Source organism: Schistocerca cancellata, chromosome 2, assembly GCF_023864275.1.
Source record: "Schistocerca cancellata isolate TAMUIC-IGC-003103 chromosome 2, iqSchCanc2.1, whole genome shotgun sequence".
NCBI lineage: Eukaryota > Metazoa > Arthropoda > Insecta > Orthoptera > Acrididae > Schistocerca > Schistocerca cancellata.
Window position 1 is genome coordinate 349,380,227 of NC_064627.1, and position 12,224 is coordinate 349,392,450.

Consider the following 12,224-nt stretch of genomic DNA (forward strand, 5'->3'; position numbering starts at 1 on the left):
TGATAATCAGTCAGTAATGTTATCAAATATTTCACTGAGATTTAATAATAAAAGGTTATAGCGTTAATTCAACTCTCCAAAAAGTCGTTATGGGAACATGAAGTACGAAAATTTAAATTTACAACAAATGTTATTCTTTTTTCAAAATATACCACTTTTGAGTGCCACTGGCTACTATTGCTGAAATATTTGCAACCAATTTCAGTAAGAGAAGCAAGACAATACTTCAGGAATTGAATTTATGCAACAATCTCTTCGAAGATCGTATGAAAACAGTCTTCGAATAGGTAGGCCACAAACATCTTTAGAATATGTTCACTAAACTACAACAAGTAATTCAGGTTTACGTCGTAAGTAGTTCATTAAAAGGAAAGGAAAAGAATTAAAGCTGCTTGATATGAAAGCACCACGCGTCGGTCAATGTGATCCGGACGAGCGGACCCGAAATTACTTAGTCCAGGCCCGAAAAAATGTTCACATGTGTGTGAAATCTTATGGGACTTAACTGCTAAGGTCATCAGTCCCTAAGCTTACACACTACTTAACCTAAATTATTCTAAGGAAAAACACACCCACCCATGCCCGAGGGAGGACTCGAACCTCCACCGGGACCAGCCGCACAGTCCATGACTGCAGCGCCTAAGACCGCTCGGCTAATCCCGGGCGGCTTTCAGGCCCGATATGCTGCTCAACACACTCCTCCTTTTCTAATAAACTGTTAGGAACATGTCCCTAGGCACAAACATACAATGATAGCCTCATGAAGACAGAAGCAATTTTTAAGTAAAACGAGTAAAACTTGACTCATCAGATAACACGTTGGCAGCATAGACAAAACATTTGTGAGAAGTTGCTAAAAGATAATAAGGTAACTGGCCAAGATATCTACCCCACTTACACCTAAGAGTAAAGAAGTTCAGCGGCCAACGGAAATTCAGTTTCAAATCACGCCACGAGGCGGAATCGGTGAACACTTTACCGCCGCACGTGACGGAAAACACAGGTGAAAGGAGACGCGAACGGTTAGCTGATGAACCTTGCTTGGCTTGGAAATATAGCCCACCAAAATGCAAGCAGCAAGATCTACCCCGGTGAGGCGCATAAGTTTGCCGGCTCTAAATAACTAAAGAAAGCGACTTGGTGATTTAGTATACAAGGAACTAGGCAAGATAATGTTTTGGACGTCATGATCAATGACATTGAACATAAAATAAATTTACAAAACTTCAATAATTTAAATTACAAATTCAAATTAAAACTCTACGATAGTTACCAAATGGAAGCTTTTATGTTTTGATACGAGCGACACGCTCCTCAGATTGCATGGCCAGACATAGGAACAGGGAACAAAACAACAACGACAACAACTGGAGGCTGGACCGAGTCCAATATAGAAGCAGCAGGGCACAAACTCGCGCCGCGGGAAGTGAACCAGTCACAATTATCACGCTCACAGCGGGTTGGAAGATCCGTTTTTACGAATGTCGCGTGGTCTCGCCAGCGAAGCAACGAACTAAAAATAGCTCACCAAGAGCACAAATACACTGTGGGATGACAAACACCGGAAACACTTGGAGCCGCCAAGTGATGTGTGTATGACGACGACTCACCCCTCGCCAGAGGAATGTGTCCAACACCATTTCCGGTGCTCGTCGTTCTTGTCCGGAAGATGCTTAGACAGACCAACTTGTGAGACACAAGTTGGCTGTCCTTGCTGCTGCACTCACTGCCTCTCTGAGGCAAACAGCCTAAACGGCACTCGCGACAATCGTGCCACGCCCCCTTTATGCCGAAGATGTGTTCCAGGAGACCACGCTACGTTTCATACATCTGTGGTGTCTGTTCAAAATGGTTCAAATGGTTCTGAGCACTATGGGACTTAACATCTGTGGTCATCAGTCCCCTAGAACTTGGAACTACTTAAACCTAACTAACCTAAGGACATCACACACATCCATGCCCGAGGCAGGATTCGAACCTGCGACCGTAGCAGTCGCGCGGTTCCGGACTGAGCGCCTGAACCGCTAGACCACCGCGGCCGGCTGCGGTGTCTGTTCTGTCGGACATGTTTGACACAACAGACATTATTTCTGATACAACAGTAGCAAATATATATGATCTAAGAGAAATATCAAATTATTCGCAAATGGGCATTGAATTGAATGTAGTAGTGACAAGTGAAAATTTATGCCAAACTGGGACTCGAAACGAGATTTCCCATTTCACGCGAGTGATCGTCTCATCCACTTTTTTCGCATTAACTGCCTTTTTTTAACATAATAATCAAAGTTCTTGAATGAAATAACACCTGGAGAATACAGGTCACTAAGGAAACAATTTTGTGTCGGCCTGTTTGTTTTGCTTTTTATTTATTTATTTATTCTTTTAGCTATGCAGAGTAAAAAAAAGAGTAAACTCATTTATTTAACATAGCAAAAAAGAAAAGAAAAGAAAAAAATCAGGCCACGTGGAATAACGTGTCTCGTAACACTCGTAGTTTAACATAGGAACCGAAAGTATTAGAGCTGCACCTCTTTTAGATTGACGACAGCTGATAGGTATACCTGCCTACAGGTAGTCCAACTAAGGGCTCACCTTCAGAGGATATAATGTTTCAAGTAGAGAAGGAATTAGCATATTTCGTCAAAATATAAGAGGTATTAGAGATAAAGTTTGTGAACTGCTTATAGATGTTGACTCTGAAATTATTGGTGTAACAGAGCAACACTTAAATAATTTGACAATTCAGATTCTTCCTTCAGCAAGATGCAGATTAGCTGGCTGTTTTTCAAGGAGTTCCTTGCGAGGTAGGGGAGTGCCTATGTACGTAAAAACAGTATTCCATTTGCGTCTATAGACGTATCAGGGCACTGCACTGAACAGATATTTGAATGTTGTGCAGGGGCGGTTGAATTTAGTGAAACTAAACTTATAATAGTTGTTGTTTATAGGTCCCCTAACTCTGACTTCAGAGCATTTCTGCTCTAGCTAGAGAGGGTTCTTGATTCACTTTGTAGGAAGTACCAGAAATTAATTATATGTGATGACTTCAATATAAATTTTGTATATCATGGTGCAAGAAAAAGGATGTTGGTTGATCTCGTAAATTCATATGATCTGATGCAGACTGTGTTTTTTCCAACTAGGCTGCAGGGGAACAGTAGCACAGCCATAGACAATATTTTTATTCATTCATGGGCATTCTGTTAGTAAAAGGGTGAGTGACCTTTCAGACCATGATGCACAAATTTTAGCACTAAAAGATTTTAGTACTCAAACAAATATCACATTTAATTACAAAATTATGTAGGAAAGTTAACCCAACAGCAATAGAGTTTTTTAAACCTTGTCAAGGAGGAAGAGTGGGAGGATGTTTATAGTGTCGATAACATACATGATAAATATAATGCTTTCCTTAACACATTTCTCATCCTCTTTGAGAGTTGCTTCCTAAACGGTGTACTAGCAGTAATAGGCAGCTCGGGTGGCTGACTAGTGGGAGGAGGACATCATGTGGAACAAAGCGGGAATTATATCAAAATGTTAGAAGTAGCCACAATTAAGCGACAGTAGCCCATTACAAACAGTATTCTGAGGTGCTTATAATGATTTTAGGAAGGCAAAGAGTATGTGGTGCGCAAATACAATAGAAAAATCAGAGTATAAATTTAAAGCCATATGGTAATTTGTGAAGGAAGTGTCTTTCAACAGCACAAGGTCGACGATATAGTTCATAGTAAAAATATTTCTGTTACTGATAAATAAGATATATGTTCAGTATGTAACAATCATTTCCTGAGCATTGCTCGTGAATTAAATAAAAATTTAGTTTCTACAGGGAATCATAAAACTTTCTTTTCAAATGCCTTTCCGAGACTGATTTCTCTGTGATACAGACAAGAGGGAGATTGAGTCAATAATTAAATCATTGAAGACTAAGGACTCTCATGGTTATGATGGAGTGCCTAGCAGAATATTAAAGTTCTGTGCTGCACTTGTTAGCCCTGGATTTAGCCATGTTTGTAATTTTACCTTTAGGAACGGTCTGCTTCCTGAAAAATTGCTCAGTAGTAAAGCCAATTTATAAAAAGGGAGAAAGGGATAATGTAGATAATTTTAGACCTATTTCTATGCCGTCTGTGTTTGCTAATGTTATTGAAAAAGCTGTTTATGTAAGGATAAATGATCATTTTATATCACACGATTTGCTATCAAAGGTACAGTTCGGCTTTAGAAGTCGTTTAGCGATTGAAAATGCTATATTCTCTGGGAGGTACTGGACGGGTTAAACAAAAGGTTTAGAACGCTAGGCATATTTTTTGATTTACCTAAGGCATTTGATTGTGTTGATCACAAAATATTGCTCCAGAAGTTGGATCATTACGGATTACGGGGAGTAGCTCATAATTGGTTCACCTCTTACTTTAGTAACAGACAGCAAAAGGTCATTATTCACAATGTTTAGAATGGCTGTGATGTGCGGTCTGAGTGGGATACGGTCACGGGGAAGGTGCCCCAGGGAACAGTGTTAGGACCACTCCTGTTCCTTATTTATATAAATGATATACCCTCTGGTATTACAGGTATCTCTAAAATATTTCTGTTTGCTTGGCAGTAAAGGATGTTGTATGCAGCATTGGCTCGGTTTCAAATAGTGCAGTTCATGAGCTAAGTTCATTGCTTGTAGCAAATAAACTAACCCTAAATCACACTAAGACTCAGTTTTTACAGTTTCTAACACACAATTCAACAAAACCTGACGTTTCAATTTCACAGAATGGGCATATTACTAGTGAAACTCAACAGTTCAAATTTCTAGGTGTTCAGACAGATATTAAGCTGTTGTGGAAAGCCCATATTCAGGATCTTGTTCAAAGACTTAGTGCTGCCATTTTTACTATTCGAACGGTATCTGAAGTGAATGATCGTTCGACACGAAAATTAGTCTACTTTGCTTATTTTCATTCGTTTATGTCGTATGATATTATATTTTTGTGTAACTCTTCCTATTCTAAAAGAATATTTTTGGCTTAGAAACAGGCGGTTCGGGCAATAAGTGTTGTTAAGTTCACGAAGCTCTTGTCGACCCCTGTTCACGAATCTGGGTATTTAGACAATGGCCTCTCAATATATATATTCCTTACTGTCATTAACAATATTACCTTATTTCCAAGAATAAGCGTCTTTCACTCAGTTAATACTCGGCAGAAATCAAACATGCATATGGATCGGATTTCCTTAACTCTTGTGCAGAAAGATGTGCAGCATACTGCTGAATCCATTTTCAATAATCTAACACTCTAATCCAAAAATCTTAGCAGTAATCCAAGCGCATTCAAATCAAAACTGAAGAGTTTCCTCATGGGTCACTCCTTCTATTCTGTCGTGGATTTCCTTGAGAGATCAAGCTGATTCTTGTTCTATTGCTAATTGCGTTTACTTAAACCTATGGACAGACTTTTTTCGGGTTCATAAACATTTGTTCTTGTCTGTTATTACTTTTATGTTATTATTTCATGTACTAACACGTTCCATGACCTTGGAGATTTGCTTCTCAATTTGGTCCTACGGAACTTGACGTGTAAATAAAAAGAAAAACATATTTAAACTGATAGTGGCAATTTTGTACACCAGTATCAGCAGCATGTTGCCGTGCGCGCTCTTATCGTTAAGAGCGAATGTCGTTGGATCTTAAGCACTCTACGTCTCCTGTTCATGCCCGCTTCACTGGGGCACCCTGTGCCATTTTTCGTCTAGTGGGGGTTCAGGAACAACATCGCTCGCCCACGAAACGCGGCTGATACAGGAAGAGCCGTTGTCGTCAGAAAATCTACGTTGGTGGCGTCAGAAAATCCGCCATCGGGGTTTTCAGGGAATTGCTGTGTGACGGAAAATTGTCATGCCCGTACCATCTGGGTACCGGCAACTGCGCGTGGGACCTCCTCCTGCGAGCCATCTGGTGGGAGTGTGATGAATTCATCTCGGAAGTACGACGCGGACTCTACCTCCTCTTCTTGCTACGTTTTGGTATCCTGTGTTTGCGGTAGAGTGCTTGCGAGTCTGATGACGGGATGGAGTCGCTACGAACGAAGGCGTGGCGTCGAGATTCGTATCAACATCTTCATAAGACGCCGGTAACTCCTGGCGAGGGGCGTGTGGAAGGGATGTCACAGCCAGAAGGGCAGAAGCGTCGTAGGTCCGCAGCTGCAAAATTCTGCGTTGGAGGCATTAATCTGGCCCATGTCCTTCGTTACAGCATCCAGAAAAGGTCTTTGGTTGTCCATCAAATATGACCAATGAAAAGTTAGGACGGGACATGTCTCTCTAGTTGAATGCGGACTAGCCATAGTCGGTTCAAAACTATGGCGTGAAGTGTGCCAATTTGTCTACTATATGCCCGTGTACTATTCCATAAGGGCACAGTCCCCCGTCACGTCTTGTGCCGGCATTTGAACGCGGGTTCGCAGGTACGGACCTTGTATAATCTCAGGCCAGGATGTCCAACAATTGCTGGGCCTATGTGGCAGTCCGAATGCTATAATTTGAGACGCTCTTTCGTCCGTGATAGGATCTTGTCGCAAGCTTAATCGTGGCTCCCTCTGTAGGAGGTTAAAGACCTCTCTCGGGCATGGGTGTGTGTGTTGTGTTTAGCGTAAGTTAGCTTAGGTTAGTGCGTAAGCTTAGGGGCCGATGACCTCAGCAGTTTGGTCCCGTAAGACCTTACCACAAATTTCCGCAAGCTTAATCGTTTTTCAGTTACAGAGACGAATATGGCTGTGAAAGTAAACAACTACGAGGCAAACGCCGCGGCGGGGACGTAAACAGCAGCGGCCGCACCGCTTCGTCACCGAAGGCTGACGCTTCGGCTGTCTGAACACACTTCCCGTCAAACTCTTAATTCTCAACTTGACGCATATTACACACGTAGAGTCAACCGTCCATTACCCTCACTGCTGTACCTGATTCCCACAAGAGTTCTGATATAGTGCGCATTCACACTACAGTTACTATTGCCGTCAAGGCATGTGTACATTAATATATGTGTGGTGTCTGTAAGAGAAATAGAGACCTCAGCCACAATTTTGCACTAAACCAAATTCAGACTCGAATCTGGAATTTTCGCTTTACGCCTTCACAGCTTCGGCTACCGCGTCATGCTTCCGTCCAACCCAAATTAGCGTCCATCGTCCATTACAAAACAGACACCGTTTAATGATACAGTATCTGTGTCTATATACATGATGTATGAAAAATACAGACCTTGGCCACAACTGAGCACTGAATTAAATTAAATGACGACAAGTGAAGATTTATACCAAACTAGGACTCGAACACGGACTTCCTGCTTTATATGAGCAGTCATCCTAACCACTTCGACTATCCAGACACGCTTCCTGTCCAACCAAAATTCTCAACTTGTCCCACACTACACATTCACCGTCCAGCGACCATTATCCTCATTGCTCACAGCTTTAAATAATTCGTTCAAGTGCACCCGTGCTGGATTTATCATTGCTGTCAAGGCACATATTTATCATTGCTGTCAAGGCACACATGTATTATTGTATGTGTGGTGTCTGTTCTGTTGGACAATGTCTGACAGAACAGATGTGTTGTCTCGATTTTGAATATTATTTGGTTTTTACAATTAGTTTCTTTTATGGTTTACGACTTAAATTACAGAACAATTCTTACCCATATTGACTTTAACAAACATGAATTAAGCCTTGCATATAATTATTGTGATTGCATAGTACCACATCTTTCCTGTATACCTTGAAATTATGCCTTTGTTGGTTCGCTGCCAGTTCAGCTGAAAAATCAGTCAGCTATTGTATACCTATTTGATTTGATGTAAATAAGATCTCCTCCAGGTCCGCAGGCTCCTACGAAATATAAACGATATACTAGCCGCGCGAGCAGTGGCATGACTGTAAAGTAAAGTATTAAAATTCAAGATCTCGTAGCTCCTGGATGCTACGTTAACACGACTGCCTAGCATGCTAAAATTACTGTAAATGCTGCACTATTTGACACAGGGTGATTACAATCACGAAATGAAAGTATTAACAGTTTCAGTTAAAAATCGATTTCAAAATTAATAACACGTCATACAGTCGTGCTGACCTGGAAGACGCAGAGAGATCTCACAGTAACGACAGAGAAAGAGCGCCAGAGAGAAAAGGTCCAGGAGAAAGACGCTATCGCAATGGCACCCCTATACAGGGTGGTCCATTGATCGTGACCGGGCCAAATATCTCACGAAATAAGCGTAAAAAAAAAAAAATACAAAGAACGAAACTTGTCTAGCTTGCATGGAAAAGCAGATGGCCCGCTAGATGGCGCTGCCATAGGTTCAAAATGGTTCAAATGGCTCTGAGCACTGTGGGATTTAACTGGTGAAGTCATCAGTCGTCTAGAACTTAGAACTACTTAAACCTAACTAACCTAAGGACATCACACACATCCATGCCCGAGGCAGGATTCGAACCTGTGACCGTGGCGGTCGCGCGGTGCCAGACTGTAGCGCCTAGAACCGCTCGGCCACCCCGGCTGCTATAGGTCAAACGGATATAAACTGCGTTTTTAAAGAAATAGGAACCCCCCCCCCATTTTTATTGCATATTCGTGTAGTACGTAAATAAATATGAAGGTTTTAGTTGGACCACTTTTTTCGCTTTGTGGTAGATGGCGCTGTAATAGTCACAAACATATGGCTCACAATTTTAGACGAACAGTTGGTAACAGGTAGGTTTTTAAAATTAAAATACAGAACGTAGGTACGTTTGAACATTTTATATCGGTTGTTCCAATGTGGTACATGTACCTTTGATAACTTATCATTTCTGAGAACGCATGCTGTTGCAGCCTGATTACCTGTAAATACCACATTAATCCAATAAATGCTCAAAATGATGTCCGCCAACCTCAATGCATTTGGCAATAAGTGTAACGACATTCCTCTCAACAGCGAGTAGTTCGCCTTCCGTAATGTTCGCACATGCATTGACAATGCGCTGACGCATGTTGTCAGGCGTTGTCGGTGAATCACGATAGCAGATATCCTTCAACTTTCCCCACATCCGGTGAACGTGCGGGCCATGGTATTGTGCTTCGACGACCAATCCACCTGTCATGAAAAATGCTGTTCATCCATCATGTTGTAAGTACATCGCCATTCTGTTATGCAGTGAAACATCTTGTAGTAACATCGGTAGAACATTACGTAGGACATCAGCAAGCACTTCACCATTTAGATTGCCATAGATAAAACGGGGGCCATTTATCCTTTCTCTCTTAATGCCGCACCATATATTAATCCGCCATGTCGCTGATGTTCGACTTGTCGCAGCCATCGTGGATTTTCCGTTGTGCAACAGTGCATATTATGCCGGTTTACGTTGCCGCTGTTGGTGAATGACTCTTCGTCGCTAAATAGAACGCTTGCAAACAATCTGTCATCGTCCTGTAATTTCTCTCGTGCCGAGTGGCAGAACTATACACGACGTTCAAAGTCGTCGCCATGCAATTCCTGGGGCATAGAAATGTGGAATTGGTGCAATCAATGTTGATGTAGAATTCTTAACACCGACGTTTTTCAGATTCCCGATTCTCTCGCAATTTGTCTGCTACTGATGTGCGGATTAGCCGCGACAGCAGCTAAAACACCTACTCGGGCATCCTCATTTGTTGTAGGTCTTGGTTGACGTTTCACACGTGGCTGATCATTTCCTGTTTCCTTAAATAACGTAACTATCCGCGAACGGTCCGGCCACTTGGATGATGTCGTCCAGGATACCGAGAAGCATACATACCACACGGCCGTTGGGCATTTTGATCACAATAGCCATACATCAACACGATATCGATCTTTGCCGAAATTGGTAAATAGCCCAAGCAAATACCGTCTGCACTGGCGGAATGTTATGTGATACCACGTGGTTATACTTTTGTGACTATTACAGCGCCATCTATCACAAAGCGGAAAAAGTGGTCCAACTAAAACATTCGTGTTTCTTTACGCACTACATGAATATGTAATAAAAAATGGGGGTTCCTTTTAAAAAACACAGTTGATATCCGTTTGACCTATGGCAGCGCCATCTAGGGGGCCAACCATAGCGCCATCTGGTCTCCCCCTTCAAGTTAGACGTGTGTAGTTCTTTGAAGTTCTTCGTTTGATGCTTATTTCGTGAGATATTTGGCCCGGTCACTATACACTGAAGAGCCAAAGAAACTGGCACACCTGCCTAATATCGTGTAGGGCCCCAGCGTGCACACAGAAGTGCTGCAACATGACGTAGCATGGACTCGACTAATGTCTGAAGTAGTCCTGGAGGGAAATGACAGCATGAATGCAACAGGGCTGTCCATAACTCCGTAATGGTGGGTGGGGCGAAGATCTCTTCTGAAGAGTATTGCAAGGCATCCCAGATATGCTCAAAAATGTTGTCTGGCGAATTTGGTGGCCAGCGGAAGTGTTTAAATTCAGAAGAGTGTTCCTGGAGCCGCTCTATATCAATTCTGGACGTGTGGGGTGTCACATTGTCCTCCTGGAATTTCCCTGGTCCGTCGGAATGAATAATGGACATGAGTGGATGTACGTGATCAGACAGGATGCTTACGTACTTGTCAGCTGTCAGAATCGTTTCTAGACGTATCAGGGATCCCATATCACTTCCAACTGCACACGCCCCACACCATTAAAGAGCGTTCACCAGCTTGAACAGTCCCCTGCTGACATGCAGGGTCCATGGGCTCATGACGTTGTGTCCACAACCGTACACGTCCATCCGCTCGATACAATTTAAAACGAGACTCGTCTTACCAGGCAACATGTTTACAGTCATTAACAGTCCATTGTCGGTGTTGACGGGCCCAGACGAGGCGTAAAGCTTTGTGTCGTGCAATCCTCAAGGGTACACGAGTGGGGATTCAGCTCCGAAAGCCCATGTCGTTGATGTTTCGTTGAATAGTTCGCTCATTGACACTTGTTGACGGCCTAGCACCGAAATCTGCAGCAATTTGTGGGAGGGTTACACTTGTGTCACGTTGAACGATTCTCTTCATTCGTCATTGGTCACTTTCTTGCAGAATATTTTTCCGGCAGCAGTGATGTCGGAGATTTGGTATTTTACCGGATTACTGATATTCACGGTACACGCGTGAAATGGTCCTACGGGAAATTCCCCACTTCATCACTACATCGGAGATACTGTGTCCTATCGCTCGTGGGCCGACTATAACACCACTTTCAGACTCATTTAAATCCTGATAATAGGCTACTGTAGCAGCAGTAACTGATCTAACAACTGCACCAGATACTTGTTGTTTTATACAGGGTGTTACAAAAAGGTACGGCCAAACTTTCAGGAAACATTCCTCACACAAAAAGAAAGAAAATATATTATGTGGACATGTGTCCGGAAACGCTTACTTTCCATGTTAGAGCTCATTTTATTACTTCTCTTCCAATCACATTAATCATAGAATGGAAACACACAGCAACAGAACGTACCAGCGTGACTTCAAACACTTTGTTACAGGAAATGTTCAAAATATCCTCCGTTAGCGAGGATACATGTATCCACCCTGCGTCGCATGGAATCCCTGATGCGCTGATGCAGCCCTGGAGAATGGCGTATTGTATCACAGACGTCCACAATACGAGCACGAAGAGTCTCTACATATGGTACCGGGTTGCGTAGACAAGAGCTTTCAAATGTCCCCATAAATGAAAGTCAAGAGGGTTGAGGTCAGGAGGGCGTGGAGGCCATGGAATTGGTCCGCCTCTACCAATCCATCGGTCACAGAATCTGTTGTTGAGAAGCGTACGAACACATCGACTGAAATGTGCAGGAGCTCCATCGTGCGTGAATCACATGTTGTGTCGTACTTGTAAAGGCACATGTTCTAGAGTATCCCGTATGAAATCATGATAACGTGCTCCATTGAGCGTAGGTGAAAGAACATGGGGCCCAATCAAGACATCACCAACAATGCCTGCCCAAACATTCACAGAAAATCTGTGTTGATGACGCGATTGCACAATTGCGTGCGGATTCTCGTCAGCCCACACATGTTGATTGTGAAAATTTACAATTTGATCACGCTGGAATGAAGCCTCTTCCGTAAAGAGAACATTTGCACTGAAATGTGGATTGACACATTGTTGGATGAACCATTCTCAGAAGTGTACCCGTGGAGGCCAATCAGCTGCTGAT